Below are 12,618 nucleotides of genomic sequence, written 5' to 3' on the forward strand. Positions count from 1 at the left end.
TGAGGTAGGAGGATCACGAGTTCAAAGCCAGCCTCAGCAATGGCAAGGTGCTAAGCAACTCAGTGAGACATTGTCTCTAAATAAAATACAAAATAGCACTGGAGATGTGGCTCAGTGGTTGAGTGCCTCTGAATTGAATCTCTGGTACCAAAAAAAAAAAAAAATTGCACATACTATAACTATAAATGGACAGAAAACTGTTTTTAATGGAATGAAAGCTGAATTAATTCAGAAAGGTGGTAAAAGAAAATGATAAAATAATATCAAAATGAATATTAATTATAAGGAGTCTAAAGGAAAAAGATACAAGTGAAAATTTAGTAAAGGGCATTGAATAAAAGCAAGAAAAAACCCTAAAAAATGAAAATGGAATGAAGAATAATTTAAAGGATTAGAGAAAATGTAGTTGAAATGGAAGAGCCATAAATAACACAAGCTTATTTATTATCTTTGAAGAATATCAAAACAGAGGAATAGAAATCCACAGAAATTTCCAAAGATAAAAGAGGCCTCAAGTATAATCCTAAAGGGCCAAGTGGGTGCCAGAGAAAAATGACCAAGTATAGTCACCTCTGAGACAAATTCTAATAAATCTCTTGGATAAAGAAAAGGAAATAATCCTTAAGGGCCTCCAGATTATGATCTGAAATAATTTAGAAAAGCATGAGAATGAGACTGGTATCAGACTTTTCTAAAACAGCATACAAAGCAAGGCAACAGTATAGAGTGATTTTAAGAAACGTAAAGAAACAGAGTACACATTCAAGCTATTAATTCCAACTCTACTCTTCTTGGAGGAAAAAGAAAAAAAAAAAAAAGAAAAACTTGAACAAGAAGACCTGTTGCTCTCATGTGCCCTAATAGTCTACTAGAACTCTGTCAAACCAAGAAATGACTGAGCAGAATTTGACCAAAGGATTTATATGAGAAATTAACATTTTAATTTTAGCACTAACATGAGATTATAATAAAATACTAATAAACAAACATCCCATTCTCTGCCAAAGTAGAGTCAATGCAACAGAAAAATGGGAGGGGATAATTTGTTTGAACACAGACTTCCTTACCACATTTGAACCTGAGGCTTGCTGAGGCTATCACAATTATACTCATTTTGATACATTTTCTACTTCTTCCTTCTTTTGTTGTAAATATTCCAAGCCTGCTTTGTTCACTAATTGAAGAAAATAGAAATCATTGATTCTTCCCTCCACACTATATCTGTAAGTATGCCTTACAGATTGCTGTTCCTGCTAATGATTGTTCTTTCCATCTATGCTCTTGATAGATGCCTTAGAATTTTTTCAGGGACACTTGAATGAATTGCTAAGTGTCCACTATCCTAATTGTCATCAAATCTATCAAAATTTCTATTTAGGATTTATATTTCTTCTTAGAATTGTGGAGCTTATTCATAAAACATACTGACAATATATTATGATCACCATATTTTAATGAATAATTCTTACTTGTTCCTCAAATCTTCCAATGAATTTGTAGTATTATACTCCCAGATTTCTTAAATAAAGAGCCCAAATATCTTTCTTGAGTTCTAGTTTCATGTTGACAGTTTAATTTGATGTCTAATAAAATAATATGAAATAAATGCAAATCTGAATTATTTCCCTACTTTCACATCTGATCTTCCTTCTTTCCACATGTATTTCAGTAATGTCACAGCTATTCACCCACTCAGGCAGGAAGCTGGGTGCTATCTTTAATTATCCTCTACTTAAATGCTACTCTCTCAGGATTTTTTTTTTTTTTTTTTTTTTGGACATTAGGGACAGTCAGTTTTGTATTTTAAAGGTAAAGGTCTATTGTCTTACAACCTCAATTACCAATATCTTGGGTCAGAGGTTCTTTATCTCTTTTCTGTATAATTGTAATAGCCTTTTAATTCACTCTCTACCTATGATTTACCTTCTGTACAATTACCAGAATGATCTTCTCCAAATACAAATCATAGGATACTATTGGCAACTTAAATCCTTTCTAAAACCATATGATCTAAAACCATATTTCTAGTTTCTGCTGGTATTCCTTCATTCTTACCACTTTGCTTCAGAAATGATAATTACTTGTAGTTGGCCTGTTGAAGCCAAGCTTTTCAGGATTCTGAGCCTTTGCTGATTCTTTCTATACTAGCATGTCCATCCCTTACATCTCTATCTTTGTTGATCTGATACCACCTTTTATCTGAAGTGTCCCTGATACCTTGTCCCTTTATCAAATCAATTGCACTCCCCTCTTTGCAACCAGTGTAATTTGTATAAACTTCTGTTGCTATATTCTCTCTCTCTCTCTCTCTCTCTCTCTCTTTCTTTTATTATTATTATTATTTTTTTGGTACTGAGTATTGAACCCAGGGGCACTTTAAAACTGAGCCACTATTGCTACATTCTTAACAATGAATTTTTATTTTTTGGTTTTTGTACTTATTGAATGACAAAATATGACTTGCTTTAAAAGAAGGGTTCATGCTATAGTATCTGTCATAGTGTAAATCCATAATACATCTATTTAATAAGTTTTGAATGAATTGAATGAAAATGAATTGTAATTTAATGTATCACTGAATTAAGTATTTACTAATTTGAACTCCTTACTTTTTGCTTGTATTATTAAGGAATAATTTATGTTCGCTTTTTTACTAATTTGAAATCAATGTTCTTTCATATTTAAATTTTATAACAATGAATATTTTTATGAACAAATTAATATGCTTAAATATCCATATAGATTTTCACCATAGAATTATTTAGAAGCAGGACAAATGCATATATTTTTTTCACTATTGAGTGGTCATATGATGAGTTAAATATGACACTGATTAACTAAAATAAAATAAAAATCAGCTTTTACTATCATGAATCTGTCCTTACTCACTTTACCAACCTAGTTTCTGTGTAAAGCAACACATTTTTATATTCTAAGCATATTATAGCTATCCTCCCATTATTATCCAAAATATACATATTTAGAAAATGTTCCGATTTCCACAATAACATTGTAAATCTGAACTCTGGAAACTAAGAATACCATTTAACAATGTCCAGAGTGACTTGTGTTAAAAGCTGCAGTTTAAAATGATTAAGACAACATCCTTGGGTACTATGAAACTTATTTCATGTTTTTTTATAACATGTACAAAAATAAGATAACACACTTCTGACATGCTGCTTGATATATAATAGGTGTACAAAAAATTTTAGTTACTATCTTTCCTGACAGTTCCGAGTGAACTACATAGGGATAAAGCACATTTTCTGAGACCGGTTTTTCTATTAGAGAACAGTGTGCCCTACTTACATTTTCCAGTTGTTTCCTTATTAAATTAACAGCAGTACCAACACTGTATGCACAATGGTCATACTCTTCTAATTTACATGATCAATGAAGTGCACTACAACAAAATAGGGTTCTTACCCACATGGATGTTTATTGCTCCCCCCCTTTATTGATTAATGTTTATCATGTTTTATTGTCTCCATAAAAATTTTCCACTAAATTACCCCCAAATTACTTTTTTTTAGTAATAAACTACCATATTACAAAGAGAAATGTCCATGTGTAAAAGATTTAGGTGACAAGAATTTGAACTGTCAAAAAGACATAATTTAAAAAAAAAGTTTTCAAATTTCCTTTACTCTTGATATGCTGCCTCATATGAGTACCAGAAATATTATAGGATTATTGGCTATATTAATTAGTGCGTGTGTTGAATAAAAGACTATAAGCAATGTGCCCATGATGTAATGTGAACTGCAAAACTTAGAAAAACTGCAGACTTAGACAGACTTAAGTTATTGATGTAAGAGTCTACACCCAGTGTGTACTCCCCAGAACTCACCCAGTTATCTGCTGCAAGCACAAGTGAACTAGGACTTAAAAACCCAGACTTCTGGGGGGCAATGGGACTAACAGGACCCAGATAGAGAGATCGAAGTCTCCTTCTCTTTTGTCCCCTCTGTACCAGACTCCTCCAGCCCTGATCAAGTTTCTGATGACCTGTACTTAACACATGTCACAGGCGAGTATCTGGGACCCCTAAGTATAGAGTCAATTAGGACTTAGAATTAGGATGTATGTCTCAAGTGTGATGAGCATCAATAAAATAGATTTGATTGAATCTAACTGCATCTCACTGCCTTCTAAATCTGCTATGCAAAGATTTGTAAATCTTATTTTAGAGGCATATTTTCTGGGGTCTCTTACAAGTTTTTATTTTATTGGACCTTGATTTCCTATCTTTGGATCTAAAAATGATGGAAAAATTGCCTTAAGGCACGTTATGAGCAAGAAGTTTGAGATTGTGTAAGTTTTGTCAAAATTCTTGTTATAGAATCCTGAATGTTAATGAATATTAAAATTAATTTTTAAAATTGCACTTCAGTCTTAAGGCAGTGATTAGGATATTGTTTCATTACATTTCCCTCAGAAGCTTCCATTAATCTGCATCATTACTATTTGGGTTAGAATTTTTGGTTGATTCACTGGTTTAAAGACCAATCATAAAATTTAAAAATTCATATTTGTATGTGGTCACAGAAAGAGTTAATAAGCAGCAATATTCTTTGGGGTATTTTAAATGAAAAAAATGAGAATGAAAATAGCATGTATAATAAAACTCTTTCTCTGTATATAAATATACAGAAAGAGCAATATGTTAAGATGTTTGCCTAAATATCACCTCATCATAATTTTAGTGGTCATACTAGTCGTTTGCATTTGGAGAGGGGGTTGTTTGTTTTCTTTTTATAATATTATATTTATTTTGTATTTTGTTTATATTATATATAATTTATATTATATTGACTGAATTTTACTAAGAGCATGTTTTTTTCTTTATAAATAGACTATTCTACTAAAACAATTGCAAGTATTCTGCATTTTAGTATAAAACCTCTTGCTTCTTAGGTCCTAATCTCCATCATGTGGGATTAGGCCCCAACTTCCTTAATAAGACTCTGATAGCACAAGAATTAAACCAAGAATCAATAAATGGAATGGAATCAAACTAAAAATTTTTTCTCAGCAAAAGAAACAATCTGTGAGGTGAACAGAGAGCCTACATCTTGGGAACAAATCTTTACCCCTCACACATCAGATAGAGCACTAATCTCTAGGGTTTATAAAGAACTCAAAAGTTTAAACACCAAAAAAGATCAAATAACCCAATCAATAAGTGGGTCAAGGACCTGAAAAGATACTTCTCAGAAGAGGATATACAATCAATCAACAAATGTATGAAAAAATGTTCATCATCGCTAGCAATTAGAGAAATGCAAATCAAAACCACTCTAAGATACCATCTCATTCCAGTCAGAACATCAGCTATTATGAAGACAAACAACAATAAGTGTTGGTAAGGATGTGAGGATAAAGGTACACTCATACACTTCTGTTGGGACTGCAAATTGGTGCAGCCAATATGAAAAGCAGTATGGAGATTTCTTGGAAAATTAGGAATGAACCACCATTTAACCCAACTATCCCTCTCCTCAGTCTACAACCAAAGAACTTAAAAAACATCATACTACAGGGACACGGCCATATCAATGTTTATAGCAGCACAAATCACAATAGCTAAACTCTGGAACCAACCTAGATGCCCTTCAATGGATGAATGGATAAAAAAAATGTGGCATATATACACAATGAAATTTTACTCAGCAATAAAAGAGAATGAAATCATGGCATTTGCAGGTAAATGGATGGAGTTGGAGAAGATAATGGTAAGTGAATTCAGCCAATACCAAAAAAACCAAATGCCAAATGTTTTCTCTGATATAAGGAGGCTGATTCATAGTGGGATAGGGAAAGGGAGCATGGGAAGAATAGACGAATTCTAGATAGGGCAGAGGAGTTGGAGGGTAAGGGAGAAGGTATGAGGTTAGAAATGATGGTGGAATGATGGTCATTATTATCCAAAGTACATGTATGAAGACATGAATTGGTGTGAATATACTTTGTATACAACCAGAGATATGAAAAATTGTGCTGTATATGTGTAATAAGAATTGTAAAGCATTTTGCTGTCATATATAAATTTTAAAAAAGAAAAAAAAAAACTTCTTGCTGATTTGAGAAGCCAATCATAGCCACAGAAATCCAGTTTCAAGGTGAATGTTTAAACTTTATGAAGTATAAGCAAACAAAACTTGTATATAACCAAGCTGTACAATGTGATGTTTTGATATACATCTAAATTGTGAAACTATTACCTTAAAGCAAGCTAATCAATAAATCCATTAGTAATTTTTATTATTTTTTATTAAAATGTATTGAGCATATGTCTTCTTTTTTTTTAATCTTTTTTTTTTTTTTGAGAGAGAGAGAGAATGTTAATATTTATTTATTTATTTTAGTTTTCGCCGGACATAACATCTTTGTTTGTATGTGGTGCTGAGGATTGAACCCAGTGCTGTGCGCATGCCAGGCGAGCGCGCTACCGCTTGAGCCACATCCCCAGCCCTTTGAGCATATGTCTTCTTAATGTAACACTAGTAGGTTATAATTTGCCCACTTTGATATAAATGGCATTATGTTAAATATTCTTTCATGTACTTAAATCTTTGAACAATTATCTTATTAAATCCTTAAGATGAAGTCCTTAAAAAAGACCAATGAGAATATAATTTAATTTTTTTCAGATTTCATCATATTTTTTTTATTGACCTTCCAACTTATTTTGTAAAGACCATAAACACAGCTTTGGCTTTTAATTTGATGATTTCGGTTGTGAACAGCATTTACATATTTTTGGTATATTATTTTTGACTTTCATTTTCTTCCTTCAACTCAGAGAATCAGATTTTCAGTTTATGCATCATTGTTGACCAAAATTTAGAGTTGTTGTGTCCCAAAAGACATGCAAAAATAATAATCACATAATATTTTCTAAGTATATTAGTTTTCTAAATTCAGAAAACTTTCCTAGTCTTTGTCAGGTTCTTTCCTCAAGTAGAAATAAGATCAGATTTCCCTTCCTACACAATTTCATAGCGCACCATGAACAGAAAAACATTATGCTTAATGTAAATAGTTCTTGACTACAATGTAATTCTCTTTTATGCGCTTACTAAGTATGTGTTGCTTTAATTTTTGTTTGTATGAGGCATCTTCATGCTGTTTAGGATGTCCTTTCTATGAATGTCACAGCTTCATATACAGAGGATGCTTAGTAAGCATTAATTTTAATGAAATTATTTATAAACCATAAAAACTGTTGACATGTATAAACAATATAATAATTTAAAAAGATATAAAGAAAAATACGTATAAAAATGTTATTCTGAATTCCTATTGTTCTTCAGATTAATAAAAAAATTGATTTTGTTTGTATTTAAAGAATTGCTTTGAAAAAACGCCATAATTTGGTGAACACAGTACTTGGTTTTACAGCTGTACTAAAATATATAGAGAGAGTATTCTATAATATACTTGCTACCAGGTATGTATCAAGCAGAAGATGTAAAGTTTATTATTTTGAGTGGTTTTTGCAAGTTAGTTTGAGGCAATGTTTTTCCTCTGAAATTAATAATATAGTTTGAAATGTCATGTAAGCCAAAATCAATATGAATGACAGTGGAGGGTATTGGCCAGAATATGCTGCTTACTCATGCCCTCATAAAATTATTGTTGTTTTAAATCTGGAAGGTGGCCATAGAAATTGAGTAGTAGACTAAATCAAAGTAGTGTATTAAGATCTATCAATGAGAACAGTCACCTAAAGCTTTCAAATGCTTTAATTATATTAATATAAAATGGAAACATTTTCAAATAGTTCTGGACATTTTCGGTAGTAGCAATGGCTTTAATTTTTATGTTGTGTTTTAAATTAATAAAATTTAACTCTTCAGAGGAGTTTTGGGTTTATAGCAAGAGTGAGCAAAAAGTAGAGGTAATCCTTACTCTTGAAATATGACCTCCTCACTCTTGAAATCTCATTCAACAGAAGTAAATTTTTTATAGTCCATGAGCCTAAAGTGGCACATCATTATCACTCAGAATCCATAGTGTACATTAGGGTTCTATGAGTTCTGTTAGTCTATGAGTTCTGACAAGTGTATAGTGACATGCATCTACCAATATTGTATTGCCCAATAGATTTACAACACTGAAAATCCTCTTTGCTCTGCCAATTTATTCTTCCCTCCCTCCTAACCTCTGGAAACCACTGATCAGTTTACTGTGTCATAGTTTTGCCCTTTCCAGAAGGTCACAGAGTAGAAATCAAATAGTATATGGTCTTCTCAGATTGGTTTATTTCACTTATTAAAATGCATTCAAATTTCCTCCATATTTTTTAATGACTTGATAGCTTTGATTTTTAGTATTTGATGTTCCAATTTATTAATTTATTCACTTACCAAAGAACAACTTAATTCCTTCCAGGTATTGACAATTATGAATGGAACTATAAAGTTACTACATACATCCATGTGCAGGGTTTTGTGGGGACATTCATTTTCGTTCATTTAAGTAAAAATCAAAGAGTATGGTTGCTGAATTATGTAGTAAAAGTATGTTTAGTTTTTTAAGAACTGTCTTCTAAAGTGGCTGTACCACTTTTCATCTCTATAAGCAATGAATCAGATCCTACAGTTTCATATCATTGCCAGTATTTGGTATTGTTGATATTCTAAATTTTGGCCATTCTTATAGCTGTGTAGTAGTATCTCATTATTTTAATTTGCAATTCCCTGATATATGTTCATTTGCATTCTTTATGGATGCTCAGTTATTATAGCATTATTTGTCAAAAAAGGATATCTTGCTTCAATTCTATTGACTTTGCTCCTTTGTCAATTTCAGATGACTTCTTTAACATGGTTTTTTTTCTTGGATTTATATTCTATTCCCTTGTTCCATTTGTCTGTTCTGTTGCCTGTTCCCTAATGCCACATGATGTTGAAAATACTTTCATATGCTGACTTGACATCTATATATCTCCTGTGGTGAGATATCTATACATATTTCCCATTTCTTACTCAGTTTACCCTTTTTCTTATTTTTATAGTATTTTGGATGAGAGTCCTTTAGCACAAGTATTTGTTTGCAAATATTTTCTTTTAATCATAGCTTATCTTCCCATCTTCTTGATATTGTAGTTTGCAAAGCAGCAATTTGATTTTAATTAAATTCAGCTTGTTAGTTTTTTCTTCCATGGATCATACATTTGTTGCTATATTTATAAAGTCATTGCCTTATTGAAGGTCATCTATGTTTTCTCCTCTATTTCTTCAGAAATTTTATAGTTTGTGTTTTATACTTAGGCCTATAATATATTTGGACTTAATTTTATGAAAGGTGTAAAGCTTCTATCTAGATTATTTTTTGTTTTTGTCTGTAGATGTCCACTTGCCTGAGCATCATTTGTTAAAAAGGATTTATATTACTTTAGGCTTATGAATTTGCTCCTTTGTCAAGATCAGATAACTACAGTAACCTGGGTTTATATCGGAATTTCTTTTCTATTCCCTTGTTGCATTTGTCTATTCTACTGCCTGTTCCCCCTCTCTTGATTACTATAGCTTTATAAGGTTTGATATTGGGCAGTATCAGGCAGGTGGTATCAGTCCTCCTACTTTGTTATTTTTCTTCAATATTATGATGGGTTCTCTAGGTATTATGCCTCTTATTTTTAGCATTTATATATTTTTTGTTTTTATTTTTTCATTTAGGTAAAATTTGCCTCTTCATTTAAACTTTAAATTGGTTTGTTGATATCTAAAAAAAAAACCCACTGAAATTTTTATTTCATTATGTTGAATCTGTAGATCAAGTTTTAAGAAAATAACATTTTGACAATATTGAATGTTATTATTTGAGAATATGAACTATCACAAAAATATCTTCCATTGTCTCTGATCTATCATTGCATTATTTTAATAAATACTGGTTCTTTTCCTAAGGGAGAAATTGGGAAATTAGCCTATTAGTAAGGGAGAGGAGTGATTTTTTTGTCTTCACTAAGGAAATGGACATCTTTTATCATGACCCATTCATACATGGTCCCCCTCTCAAATCATGACAGGTTCTACTCCTCAGTGCACTCCCTTTCTACTCCTGCTACATCCTAGAATTTTATAAGGTCCTCCACTGAAACTTGTTCTCATCTGCACAACTTGATTATGCTGCTGAATTCTTACTTCAGTAACTCCTACTCTTCCTCAGATCTCATTCCAAGTTCACCTCCTAAGAAAAACTTATCTTGTTTAAAAAATTATTTATTTATTCTAATTTGTTATATATGACAACACAATGCATTGCAATTTCTAGTACATATATAGAACACAATTTAGGAAAGCATATCTTGAAGCCTGCATTAGGAGTCTTCTTATAGTCTTCAAAAAGCACATTCTGTTTTTTCATTATTATATTCATCATATTTAAAATTACTTATTAAGTGTCAGTCTTCATCCTACTAAACTAAAAGCAATGACTAAGTCTCATTTTTTGCTGTGTACTGTATCCCCTTCACAATGTCTGGCATATAGTTGCAACTCAATTAATTCTTTAAAGTTGACACAACTCTTAATATTATACTGTCAATCATTTTACTTCTGTGCATATAGAAAGAAAAGTTTTAGTTCTTACAGCAGATTGGGATAAAAAAAGTTAAATTAGATGTTTTAGAAGCAATACTTTTATGAAGGAATTTGATATATTAAATGTAAAAGAAAGTAAAATAAACCTCTAAGCTAATGAAGAACAAGAACAGAAATAATAAATCTTTAGTTAAAGGATACAATATAGAGAAATAGAAAATATTTTTTAAATAAAAAACAATGAAACAGCTATGTCTTACATATTTTATTTCACTAATTTGATTTTATGGCACTAGAAAACTAAATAATGCATAAAAAGTTTGAGGGAATTATAAATTTCAAATGAAGTGTTGAAAAATATTATTTGTTCATGATTATATTTCTGCTTTAATGAATATTTTTAAAATTAAAAGTTTAAGAATTACCTTTTAAGAATATGGCAATTCTTAATATAAAGTTACTTTGGTTTTACATGAATATTATAGATCCTTCTCAGATTACAGATTGGTGTATTTATTGGATCATCCATTTGAATTACACTACTGTGGGAGTGCAATGAAAGATAGTGCAGGATTTCTGTTGCCATGTACTAAAAATTACAAGGACACAAATAAATATTTTGTCAGATATCATCATTTTACCACTATACAAATATGTGTGAAAATTTATTGTAGTGGTGTCTCTTGTAATTTTAATTTATATTGCCTTAAACAATAATGGTGAACATTTTTATATACATTTTAGTCTTCTGTATCTTTTTTTTTTTCCCCTGGGGGTGGGTACCAGGTGTTGAACCCAGGGTGCTTAACCACTTAGCCACATCCTCAGCCTTTTTTTTTTGGTGGGGGGTAATAGGGATTGAAATTAGGGAAACTCCACCACTGAGCCTCATCCCTAACCTTATCGTGTATATTTATTTAGAGACAGAGTCAAACTGAGTTACTTTGTACCTTGCTTTTGCTGAGGGTGGCATTGAACTTGTGATCCTACTACCTCAGCCTCCCTGGCTGCTGGGATTACAGGTGTGAATCACCATGCCCGGCCTGTATCTGTTGTGTAAAGTGTCCAATCACTTTACACATTTTAATAGGGTTGTTTGCTTTATTTTATTGATTTCTGAAATTTCACTATATATTCTGAATGCACATTCTATAGCGTATATATAATATATATAACATATATATCTTCTTCTTCTTTTCTTTTTCTAATATGTAAAGCTGCAGGAATATGAGTATCATCCCTGTGTAGGGGCCATGCCAATCTTCTCTGTATCGTTCCAATTTTAGTATGTGCTGCCAAGGCGAACACTGCCTTTTCATTTTCTTAACAGTGCCTTTTGATAACCATATGATTTTGGTTTTGGTCAAGTCTAATTTGCCAATTTTTTTTTCTATAATGTCTTAGTATGTGCTCATGATATTACAAAATGCCTTAGATTAGATGGCTTAAACAAAAGAAATTTAATCTACATAGTGTATAAGCCTGGTCATGTTCTAGTGAGAGCTCTTCCTAACCTGCAGATGGCTGACTTCTCTTTCTAGCAGAGGGCTGAAGGAGAGAAAGACTGCACAGTTTCTCTAATGATGTCTCCTCTTTATAAAGGATTTAATCTCATCATGAGGAATCCACTGTCATGAGTTCATATAAATCTATCTACTTCCACTGAAGCCCTGTCTCTAAATTTCATGATACTGATGGTAGAACTTCAACATGATTTTTGGAGGGACACAAATATTCAGTATATAATATGCTTTGTTCTTTTCTTTAAAAAAATTTCCCTAAAGAAGTTAGACTTTTCTTTTATATTTTCTTCTAAATGTTTCATAGTTTTAGGTTTACTTCTACAATTCATTTCATGTTGATTTGAGTGAGACAAGAGATGAGATGTTTTGGTTTATTTCGGGATGTGGCTATCCAATTTTTTCAATATCATTTAAAAAAATGTGAGGGGTAGGGTTATATATATATATATATATATATATATCTCCAGTTGATTTTCAACAAAAATGATACATATAAAATCATATGGTTATCAAACAGATATATATATATATATATATAT

General features: G+C 31.4%; 1 protein-coding gene and 1 non-coding gene across 7 annotated transcripts in view; both read right to left on the minus strand.

Annotated features, from left to right (window-relative positions):
- Positions 1-12,618, minus strand: part of Csmd3 (CUB and Sushi multiple domains 3) — a 1,105,037-nt gene that overhangs the window by 527,873 nt on the left and 564,546 nt on the right. The window lies entirely within an intron of this gene.
- On the minus strand, positions 11,760-11,864 carry LOC125616592. The gene has a single exon (XR_007347332.1). It is a non-coding gene; the product is annotated as a U6 spliceosomal RNA (small nuclear RNA).

The sequence above is a fragment of the Marmota marmota genome, unplaced genomic scaffold, assembly GCF_001458135.2.
Source record: "Marmota marmota marmota unplaced genomic scaffold, marMar, whole genome shotgun sequence".
Taxonomy (NCBI): Eukaryota; Metazoa; Chordata; class Mammalia; order Rodentia; family Sciuridae; genus Marmota; species Marmota marmota.